The 12,239-nt window shown below is 32.0% G+C and overlaps 1 long non-coding RNA gene across 1 annotated transcript; it reads right to left on the reverse strand.

Annotated features, from left to right (window-relative positions):
- Positions 1-6,098: 6,098 nt before the first annotated feature.
- On the reverse strand, positions 6,099-6,919 carry LOC110230482. Its single transcript, XR_002333589.1, has 3 exons — positions 6,867-6,919; positions 6,387-6,451; positions 6,099-6,190 (listed from the first exon to the last, which is right to left on the reverse strand). It is a non-coding gene; the product is annotated as an uncharacterized LOC110230482 (long non-coding RNA).
- Positions 6,920-12,239: the final 5,320 nt, after the last annotated feature.

The following is a 12,239-nucleotide window of genomic DNA, read 5'->3' on the forward strand; positions in this document are numbered from 1 at the left end:
AAATTTAGAAAGATGAAAACCGCTACAAATATTTTGTTATAAAATAGTATATTGTAGAAGATGAAAACCATGTAAGATATTGAAGTATTGGACTACCATGTGCACCTCAAACCATGAGAGAGCGTGCCTTGCAGCTTCAATAAGTAGGGTGTATCCACAGTCATTTTTAATTAAGACAAATAGACCACGACAGCGTGTTACAATCCAATTAGAAATCTGATCGTAGATTTTTAGTTTGGCAGCCTGGTCAACACCAATTAGTAAAAACATGAATCAAAATTAAAATCAAGTCAGATTAGAAAAATGATAAATAAAAAAAATCAAAGTAATTGCAGAAATAGAACCACAAACGAATGGTTCATACGTGCTTATAGAGAAGATAAAAACACATAAGGCAAAAGATCAATGAAATATGAAACGAAATTCAGTTCATAAACTCGAATGCTTTCAAGCAGATATTATCATTATGCAGTAAACGTACTAACTTAACACAAAAAGTTCTATCTATAAACTCGATAGAGACAAAGAGCCATAGAAAACCAATTCAAGCATTCGACAAACATAATTCCAAAAGAAATTTAGATAAAATTTTACATGGCAAGAGTCGTTGAACCACAGTCACAGAACTTGTGTGTTTTTGTCATTTATATATGAGCTTATATTTCTATATTCTTAATTTTCTATTTTTATCTTTGCTTAGAGCCTTTTAACGTAAAGAAACTATAAAGCACAACAACCATCAAATATTACATACGAGTCAATGAAAAATATAAATATTTATTTTAAAATCAATTATCTACCTATATATTACAAAAAAAATTTATTATTTCATATTATAAAAATGGTCAGTAAAGTCACTAAAACAAAAATATATTATAAAATTTAATTATTTTCTTTTATTAGATAATTTATAAACTAGGGGAGGTCCCCGCGCCCGGCACGGGGTTGTATGTTGATTAAAACCAGATTTAATCATTTAGGGTTATAAGTTTTAGACAATTATTGATTTAATTTTGTCAAGAGTATAATTTTTATAACGACATTAATATAGAATTATGGTAAAACGCCATAACGTTTGATATATTATTGCGAGAAAATAGTGATTATTATCCTCTGAATATAGTAAAATGCAAAACGGAAAACTAAAATCATTAGAACCAGAAAGTATAAATTTAGTAGTCTTGGTTTGCTCATCAACAACCAAATATAATCAAAAGATCAAAATTGGATGTGTGACATTTGTCCTTTCTTCTTGTTAGAAAAGATATCTCGCATCCTCGTTACATCATGACAAGAATGATTGAATAGAATCTGCGAACACTTGTATGAAGCAGTACCTCTTCGTGTACCTTAATTATCAAAGGAATATAGTTTCAATGTCTCAAACCCCAACAATACATGTTAAATAACAAAACCAAAACAAAATACTTTCACTCATTTCAGTTCTTGCTAATCTGAATATACATATGGTAATGTCATCAATACATTGCCTCCACTCAGCGAAAAATTTATTGACATAAAACCACGGTAGTCGATACCGGAGACGCTCACAACTACAAACAACAGAAATTTCGAAGGTACCAATAGTTCTTGACTTTGAATTTAATAATGTGACATCGACAATATTATGTTAACTTACAAAATCCTTCAATTTTTACAAGACATTGAAGTTTAAAGATTATGCTCATTTGGAAACTCCTTCCATTATCCTAAAGATATTGATGTCAAAACTCTTACGTTAATTTTGATATCATGCTCTTCCTCTCCAGACTATTTTAAATAATTGCCCACTCGTCAATGACTGGCTTCTTGGGAGCAAATTCAATCTGATGAGTGTTGTTTTTGTACTTTTGTAACAGAGTATGGGATCACCTCCTGCTCCTCTGTGAGATCTTTCGAGGTATGGAATTTGGTTTTCTCTAGGATTTATCCTCGACAAAGATTGTTTTGATTTTGGACTGAGATACTTCTTGGACCGACACTCTTCTACCCATGAGATACTTAAATAATTGTCAACTCGTCAAAGATTGGGTTCTTGGGAGCAAATTCAATCAAATGAGTGTTGTCTATGCACTTTTTCAGCGGAGTCTCGGGATCACCTCATGCTCCTCTGTGAGCTCTTCCTAGGTGTGGAATTTAGTTTTCGCTAGGCTTTATCCTCGACAAAGGTTGTTGTGCTCCTGGACTAAGCTACTTTCTTGGATCCGGCACTCTTTCTCTCTAGAGTCACTTAAATAATTGCCGACTCGTAAAAGACTGGCTTCTTGGGGACAAATTTAATCCGATGAGTGTTGTCTTTGTACTTTTGTAACGGAGTCCCGAGATCACCTCTTGCTCCTCTGTGAGCTCTTCCCAGGTGTAAAATTTAGTTTTCTATAGGTTTTTTCCTCGACAAAGGTTGTTTTGCTCTTGGCCTGAGCTACTTTCATGGACCGTCGAGAGTCACTTAAATAATTGCCCACTCATCAAAGACTGGCTTCTTGGGGCCAAGTGCTGTATTTTCACTTTTGCAACAGAGTCTCGGGATCACCTCGTGTTCTTCTGTGAGATTTTTCAAGGTGTGGAATTTGGTTTTCTCTAGGATTTATCCTCCACAAAGGTTGTTTTGCTCTTGGGTTGAGCTACTTTTTGGCACCTGACGCTCTTTTTCTGTTGAGACACTTAAATAAATCTCCAATCATCCTCTCCAGTCGTTAAAAACTGGTTTCCTAGGGAAAAATTCAATCCGATGAGTGTTGTCTATGCACTTTTGCTACGGAGTCTCAGGATCACATCCCGCTCCTCTATGAGCTTTTCTGAGGTGGGAAATTTGATTTTCTCTAGGCCTTATCCTCAACAAAGGTTGTTATACTCTTGGGCTGAGCTACTTTATTGGACCCAACGCTCTTCCTCTCCTTACACTTTTAAAGAATTGCCCACTCATCAAAGACTGGCTTCTTGGGAACAAATTCAATCTGATGAGTGTTGTCTTTATACTTTTGCAACAGAGTCTCGGTATCACCTCATGCTCCCCTGTGAGCTCTTCCCAGGTGTGGAATTTAGTTTTCTCTAGGCTTTGTTCTCGACAAAAGTTGTTTTGCTCTTAGGCTGAGTTACTTTCTTTGTCCTAACGCTCTTCCTCTCCAGAGTCACTTAAATAATTGCCCACTCGTCAAAGACTGGCTTCTTGAGGACAAATTCAATCTGATGAGTGTCGTCTTTGCATTTTTGTAACGAAGTCTCATGATCACCTTCTGCTCCTTTGTGAGCTCTTTCCAGGTGTGGAATTTAGTTTTCTCATAATTTTTCCACAACAAAGGTTGTTTTGCTCTTGGATTGAGCTATTTTCTTGGACCTGACGCTCTTCCAGTCATGTGCCTTCTTTGCTTAGAAAAGTAGCATCTCAAGTGGTGGTTTATAAGTTCTGGCGACAGCGTAATAACATTCTCCATAACTCCTTGCGGCTTGTTGCTCAAATCATTTTCAAGATGGTGGAGTGGAGCTACGAAACATCATCACTTCGAGATGAACAAAGCTTATGCTTATTTGGATTCGTTATCTATTTCCAAATCTTTCTTTACTCTACTGTAGTCTTGTTTTTATCTCTTTTTTTGCCAAGGTTGCTTTTGTGTAATTATTTATCTTTTGTAAAGCTTCAAACTTCATTTTAGATCATATTTACATGTTTAGGAAAAAAATAATTCAGAAAAATGGAAACAAAAAAAATAGATAAGCTTAGTAACTAATAAAAATTTCTGTGATCCTTAGCACAAAACAACTCTGCATTCCTGCAACTTTCAGCACACATATTTTTTAGCATCATTCGGGTGCCATTGCAAATAATAGTAGCCAAAACCATAAGAAACAATATCATAGAAACGTGATCGACTAATAAATATTCAGAAATTATATATACATAAAAAACAACAATATTCGAATACCTCGAGTGACTTCTATTCTAGTGAATCTCATGATAAATATGGTGATATTATCACATTGTTTACTCCGTTCTCTCAAAAATTTACAACAGTATCCACCATGTAGTCGACATCATAGACGTAAATTTATTATAAAATTAAGTTTTTAGCATACTACCCAAATTAAACTATAACAAATCTAATTTTGATTAAATTAATAACTTACAATTCATCTTCTAATTCCACATAAACTTGATCCCACACTTTATTATTGGTTTTCCGTCTTCAATATTGCTAACACTCACGATCTAACCAATTAAATATAATTATTTAAATTAATAGATCAAACCATAACAATGCAAAGAATAAAATATCCAAACAAAAGATATTATGGGACCAGGGAAATAAACATACTCAAAATTAAGTATCAATTTTCCTAAAAGATGCGAATGCGCAGTAATCAATCGCACCCAAGGAAGGTATATGTGAAACAAAGATTGATAAATTCCAATGAATTTTAAAATCATAAAAAGTATGACCAAGCAAACCGATAACATGAATCAAAATCTCTAAGTGTTATCCATCCAGGGCCTGCCCTGAGATTTGAAGGGCCAAATACTCAAAAAAAAGTTTTTGGTTATTTTGAAAGGTTTTAAAATTTAGGGCCAATTATAGTAAAATAAATAAAATTAGGTCCGTTTCATAAATAATTTTTGTTGAAGAATTTCAGAAACAAAATTTGGGTTACAGCAAAAGTTTCTTGTTGATGTCTATAGGGCCGGCCATGTATCTATCGTCCTTGGAAAAACCTGAATCCACGATAACGATAATACTCTCTATCAATTATAGTATGTATGTCGTGACCCTAACAAACAAAATAAAATTGTTAAAGGTATAGCAATCTTTCAGCAAACAATTTATTTTATTAGAAAAACCAAAAATCTGTATAACCTCTGTATCAGTATAAGTTGGAACATATCATCCAAGATCGAAGAACACTTAAACCTATTAAGTATCTATACTCAGATACTTTGATTTTACAAGGGAGCACTGAAGGGTGCAGATATGACACTCATGCTACGATAAAATCTTTCAAAGCATTTCTTGCTCATCTTCGGGGTTTTATCCCATATTACGAGCCTAGCTAATCTAATCAAATATACATGATGAGAATATGTCTTTATCAAGTAAGTAGTGGATTGATTAGGGTTAAGTGGTATACCAAACCTCCTTAATTAAGACTCTTGGTCTCTTAGTCTCTGTTTCTATACCCTCTGTTTTACCTCTTTGTAAAGGAAGAATCTAGATTATTCCACTTCATGACGTATTAATTAAATTTTCCAACATGCTATTTTTACATTTCACTGAATCGTTTGCTTCGCGGAACAGTTTTCTTCAAACATTGAGAAAAAAAATCATCATTATTTGATGTTCTAAAACTGAACAACAGAGCAGATGCAGGTATATCATGGATATTGAGGCTTAGAGTTGATACAAAGTTGTTTCTGAAAGATTTACCTTGCTTTGATTTTAGTCTTTTCTCTCTGTCACATTTCCCCTTAGCACTGTCTGTTTTCTAGAAGTAGCAGACATAGTCAAAGGTGTCTGTTTCCTTTGAGCGTCAGAGCATAATCATTTCCCTACAAACCATGCGATACAATAATTAGCATTTTTCATCTATAGTATCATGTCTGATAATCAATACCTTAATGAGATTGCTTTCAATACATGTATGAGATATGTTTTTCCGCAATTTCTTGCTCCGTGGGCGATGACATTAGCATCTTTACCCTCAAAGACAGTAGAGATAAGAGGCTTTATCTCCTTTGATAGAATTAAACCTGTGATTCTGTTTTTTTTGTAGCAATAGTCCAATTTATATGAATCTTTCGAACTGCCACAACACAATAGTTAATATGGCTTGAAACGTTGCTAATCCACAACAGACTGTGAAAGATTTAACTCAAAACTCAAAAGTATATTCTACTCGGTGAGAACATTTTTGTAAAATTAGAAAATCGATAAATTAAAGATAAAAGATCAATTGAAACATCACATGAATCTTCTTCATGCATCGTGGTTGCTTTCATTCATCCAAAACATACAATCGTTTAAAAAAACAAATACTATTAGAATTTATAGTAACGAAAATAATATGTATAGCCAAAAAACAAGAAGATGAGCATACCAAAGCTCTTCGGAGGCAACGATTGGTGTCTGAAAATTTTAGCAGCGTTGTGCCTCTTGTTGGTTGGAATTGGAACACCAGCTGGTGTATAAGGATCACACATAACCTGCATGTATCAATAATCAATAATTTCATGGATCTGATATAGTTCCAATTGAATTTGGTACACTAATCAGATAAAACAAACCATGAATTTGGTACACCAGCCTTTATTGAAGTTTAATATAATAATTGATGATTAAGCGTTACATAGATGGATAAAGACGTGACAATAAAAAAAGATAGATAAAAGCAAGCTTTACGTTTTTACACGCCTTGATTCAAGGCAAGACACCGAAACACCCCGTGAAACAAACCATGTTCATACCTAAATGAAAAATCCATAAAGAGATCATTATTTAAAAAAGAGATAAAACTTCTGATCGCATCAATACAAAGAAATAATAATAATTGAGACTCCTGGTGAAAGATAATCAGAGAGAAGCAAGAGAAAAAGAAGAGTTCCCAACGATTATAGTCTATTGGGGTTGTTGAGAGGCCGTAATTTGCATCATGATGGAACCAATAATCAAACTGATATCAAATTATGTAAATACAAAATCAAAGCTTTTTTTTTTTTAGTGAAGAATATGGTAAATACAAAATCAAAGCTTTTTTTTTTTTTAGTGAAGAATATGAAATCTAAGCTGCTCGCAAAATATTATGGGAAAGCTTATAGATTTCTCAATACACCAAGCATAATTTAAATATTAAACATGAAAGTACTAAAGTGAAAAACTCACCATATGTTCGATTGAATCAACAATTTAATTGTCCTAGAATTGTTTAACGACGTTCCATCCGTAACCTATAACAATACATAAACACCATGAATTCATATGTGTAAAGCCAAATAAAATAAAACGCAAAAAAAAAAGCAAAAAAAATGGGGTTAGTTATGATTTGAAAGTGAAACCTAGAGAAGGTATTTATATTAAACTGAAATGCGGTGTACGATCTAATTTTTTTAATTTTTGAAGATAATTACAACAACAAGAAATGAAGATTTATATATTGTGTTAGATCAAATCTTTATCAAAACAATTAATATTCCTAAAAACAATTAATAACTACTATGGATATTAATTATAAAAAAATATTCCTTATTTTATTTGAGATATCGATTCATGGTTTTTTGAAAGTCTTGGCTAATTTAATTAACTAGGTGATTGCCCGCGCGCATGCGCGGGAAGAATGCTGTATAAATGGTAAAATCATGTGAAATAAAGGGATTGTTTAGGTGTTACTTGGTAGTGTAAGAAAAATATGGTAAATTGTTTAGGATTTAGTGTGATAAAATTATGGAAAATGATGAAATTTAAAAAATTCAATAATATTATAAATGCTAAAAAATAATAATAAATCATCTTTTAAAATCATTCACCAACAAAATAAGAAATCAACGAACATCATCACTCCATGGCATTCTCCTTCCGTGTGATGATCGGTACTTGGTCATTTTCAGTATTCCTGACATCCGTTAAGAACACCATAAACAGTGAATGTCCAGTCGCCAACTTTAGAGTTTTGATTGTAAACGGAAAAAAAAAATACTTACCAACAAAGCATCTCGTCGGTAATACTGAGATCCGGATTCAACATAATCCTCGTACTTCCGGTAACATTGGTACATCTCCACCTATGTTCCTGTGATAGCTCTAATTTCACAAACTTGATAATACATATCACTGTGTTACGTGAACGTTGCTTCCATAAGTCATAGAACTCGACTGCAAGGTCACCCGTTAAACGACACTCTAGATGGATACACCTAATTTTAAGATTTGAAGAAGTCATAAGACATTATATTCTGGTTTAAATCTTTAAAAGAATAGTGACTTACTCAGTATCACGTAAACCAAAGCACAGCTCAAAATATCCTCCTTGAGAATGTTCCACGGAAGGAACAAAAACCAACTCTCTCACGTTGAGAATTTTGCCAATAACATATATGAAACACACACATGAATAATACAGTCAGAACATGAATCGCAAATAAACTCCAAAAGCACAAATAAATTCATAAATTAGGCTTACCAACGCAAATATTCGGGTTAACAATACCACTCAATATACTCACAAACTCAGTTAGATTGAAATAGGTTCTACTGGAGCACATATTAATACTTTGCACTAAAGTGTCCGAACGAAACACAATCTTGAATCTATGCGGTACTGGTCTCAAGATGCTGTTAACCCGGGATACATCAAAAAATTTAATGCTCACCCACTCATCGATTATCAATCTTGAAAAATAATTATCAATTAATTCATCACGAACAACGGCTTAAATTTGGGTGAACTGCAAATGAAATGTTAAAGAAAAAAAAAATTCAATTTAATATCGAAAACATGTATAGAAGGTAAGTTATTAAAACACTAACATGCTCGTCACCCAAAATCATATTGAGCTCTCTACCCGAGCCACGCGAAACAGACCAACAATTCAAATCTTCACCAAAATAGACCACTCACCCATGTTAGGGTTAAGAGACGCAATATGAAAATAACCACCATCACATGAATCAGAGGTAAAAGGTATCATTGTAGAACCCATATCAAAAGATTACTCGGCTAAACAATCCAATGAGGTATAAACGCGCGATACGTATATGTAGACCTAACGATTATTTGGAAAGAACATAACAATGGAAAATATATATTAAAAACTAAATCAGAAAATTAACAAAAACGAATATTGATTAAACGATATAGAATTTATCCATAAGATTAATAAATTAAGTTTAGAAAAAAAAAAACTAAATCTCAACAGTTAAACTGAAATATATACTAACGAAATTTAAGGATAAAAATATATCACTCTATTATCAACACCATAGTAATAATATATACAAATGGTGTAAGTTATCGTGCATAAACGGTAAAATTATGAGAGATAAAAGAATATTATAAATGGTAAGAAAATAAGATGCCAATCATAAAAAAAAAAAACAAAAAACAAAAATTTCAAGACAATAAGAAAACAACGAACGTCATCATTTTATAGCATTCTCTTTGCATGTGACGATAGGTACTTCGTCGTTTTCAGGATTCCTGAGACCCGGTTTATAACATTAGAATCAGTTAACGTTCCGTCGAAAATTTTAGAGTTTTGATTGTGGACGACAAAAAAAATAAAAAAGTAATTACCAACAAAGCATCTCATTGGTAATACTGAGATCCGGATTCAACATAATTATCAAAAACTCATCAATCAACAAATGATTTCTACATTTATCAAAAGCTCTTTCATTAGACTCCAGAAAATCGTTATTTTACTCATGTTTTTTTGTTATCTTTGTTATAGCCAAACTCATCTTCAGTAAATGATTTATACGCTTATCAAGAACTCTTTCATCAGACTTCAGAAAACCATCAACTTTGCTCCTTTTGTTTTTTTTTTCTAATTATAGTTATAGCCAAAATCATAAATCAGAAAGTGATTATTACGTTTAATAACAATTCTTTCATATGGCTCCAAAAAACGGTCAATTTTGCTCATTTTTTTGTTATCATGGTTATAGCCAAACACATAAATCAACAAATAATTTCTACATTTATCAAGAAATCTTTCATTAGGTTATAGAAAAGTATCTATTTTGTTCTTTTTTATTGTTACAATTGTTATAGCCAGAAGAAAACCGTCAATTTTTTTTTTTTTGTTATCATGGCTATTGCCACAAACTCATCAATTAGCAAATGATTTCTCTGCGAATCAATAACTTTAACATCAGGCTGCAAAAAATCTTCGATTTTGATCATTTTTCGTTATAAAAGTCATACTAAAACTTTTTAATCAGCAAATTATTTTTACGTTTACCAAAAGCTCTTTCATTAGATTGCAGAAAACCGTCAATTTTTTCTTTTTTTTGTTATCATGGTAATAGCCAAACTCATCATCTGCAAAAGATTTATACGTTTATCAAAAGCTTTTTCATGAACCTGCAGAAAACTATCACTTTTGCTCATTTTTTTTTATCATTGTTGTAACCAAACCCATCAATCAACAAATGATATCTAGGTTTATCAAGATGTCATTCATCGGACTACAGAAAGTTGTCGATTTGTCTCTCTTGTTTTTTTATTATGGTTATAGCCAAAATCATCAATGAACAAATCATTTTTATATTTACCAAGAGCTCTTTCATTACGTTACAAAAAACGTCAATTTCGCTCCTTTTTTTTTTGTTATCATGGTTATAGCCAAAGTCATCAATCAGTAAATTATTTTTACATTTATTGAAAACTCTTTCATCAGGACGTAAAAAATCGTTATTTTTCTCCTGTTTTTTGGTTATCATTGTTATAGCCAAACTCATCAATCGGCAAATAATTTCTACATTTATCAATAGCTCTTTCATCAGGCCGTAGAAAACTGTCTATTTTGCTCTCTTTTATTGTTATCATTGATATAACCAAACTCATCAATCAGCAAATAATTTATACGTTTACCAAAACCTCTTACATTAGACAGTAGAATACCGTCAATTTTGCTCATATTTTTTTTTATGGCTATAGCAAAACCATCAACCAGCAAATTTCTAAGTTAATCAATAGCTCTTTCGTTAGGCTGCAGAAAACTTTCATGCTTTTTTTTTTAATCATGGATATAGCCAAAATCATCATCAATAAATGATTTCTACGTTTATCAAGAGTTTTTTCATGAGCTCGCATAAAACTGTCAATTTGCTCATTTTTTTTTGTTATCATTTTTATAGCCAAACTCATCAATCAACATATGATTTGTACGTTAATCAAGATATCATTAATCGGACTTCAGAAGGCCGGTTAATTTTATCTCTCTTGTTTGTAATCATGGTTATAGCTAAACTCATTAATGAGCAAATAATTTTTACGTTTATCAAGACCTCTTTCATTACGTTACAAAAAACCGTCACTTTGTTCCTTTTTTTTTTTATTATCATGGTTAGCCAAACTCATCAATCAGCAAAAAATTTCTACATTTATTAAGATCTCTTTGATCGAATTGCAGAAACCATCAATTATGCCCATTTTTCCGTTATAATGGTTATAACAAAGCTCTTTAATCTGCAAACGATTTCTACGTTTACCAAGAGCTCTTTCATTAGACTACAGAAAACTGTCTATTTTTTTTTTTGTTATCATGGTAATAGCCAAACTCATCATCTGCAAAAGATTTATACATTTATCAAAAGCTTTTTCATGAACCTGGAGAAAACTGTCACTTTTGCTCATTTTTTTCTTTATCATTGTTGTAACCAAACTCATCAATCAACAAATGATATCTACGTTTATCAAGATCTCTTCCATCGACTATAGAAAGTCGTCAATTTTGTCTCTCTTGTTTTTTTTTATTATGGTTATAGCCAAACTCATCAATGAACAAATAATTATTACGTTTACCTAGAGCTCTTTCATTACGTTGAAAAAAACGTCTATTTTGCTATCTTTTTTTTGTTATCATGGTTATAGCAAAAGTCATCAATCAGCAAATTATTTCTACATTTATTGAAAGCTATTTCATCAGGACATAAAAAATCGTTATTTTTCTCCTGTTTTTTTGGTTATCAATGTTATAGCTAAACTCATCAATCAACAAACAATTTCTACGTTTATCAAGAGCTTTTTCATGAAGCTGAAGAAAACCGTCAATTTTGCTCATCTTGTTATTTTTAATCATGATTATAGCCAAACACATATATCGGAAAATAATTTTTATGCTTATCAACATTTCTTCATGAGGCTGAAAGAAACCGTCAATTTTGTTCTCTTATTTAGTTATCATGGTTATAGTCAGACTCATCAATCGGCAAATGATTTCTAAATTTATCAATAACTCTTTCATATGGCTGTAGAAAACTGTCTATTTTGCTCTCTTTTATTGTAATCATTGTTATAACCAAACTCATCAATCAGCAAATAATTTATACGTTTACCAAAACCTCTTACATTAGACAGTAGAAAACCGTCAATTTTGCTCCATTTTTTTTTTTTTATGGCTATAGCCAAACCATCAACCAGCAAACTTCTAAGTTAATCAATAGCTCTTTTGTTAGGCTGCAGAAAACTTTTGAGTTTGCTAATTTACCGTTATAATGGTTATTGTAAAACTCTTCAATCAGCCAATAATTTTA

This window comes from Arabidopsis lyrata (genome assembly GCF_000004255.2).
Source record: "Arabidopsis lyrata subsp. lyrata unplaced genomic scaffold ARALYscaffold_3, whole genome shotgun sequence".
NCBI lineage: Eukaryota > Viridiplantae > Streptophyta > Magnoliopsida > Brassicales > Brassicaceae > Arabidopsis > Arabidopsis lyrata.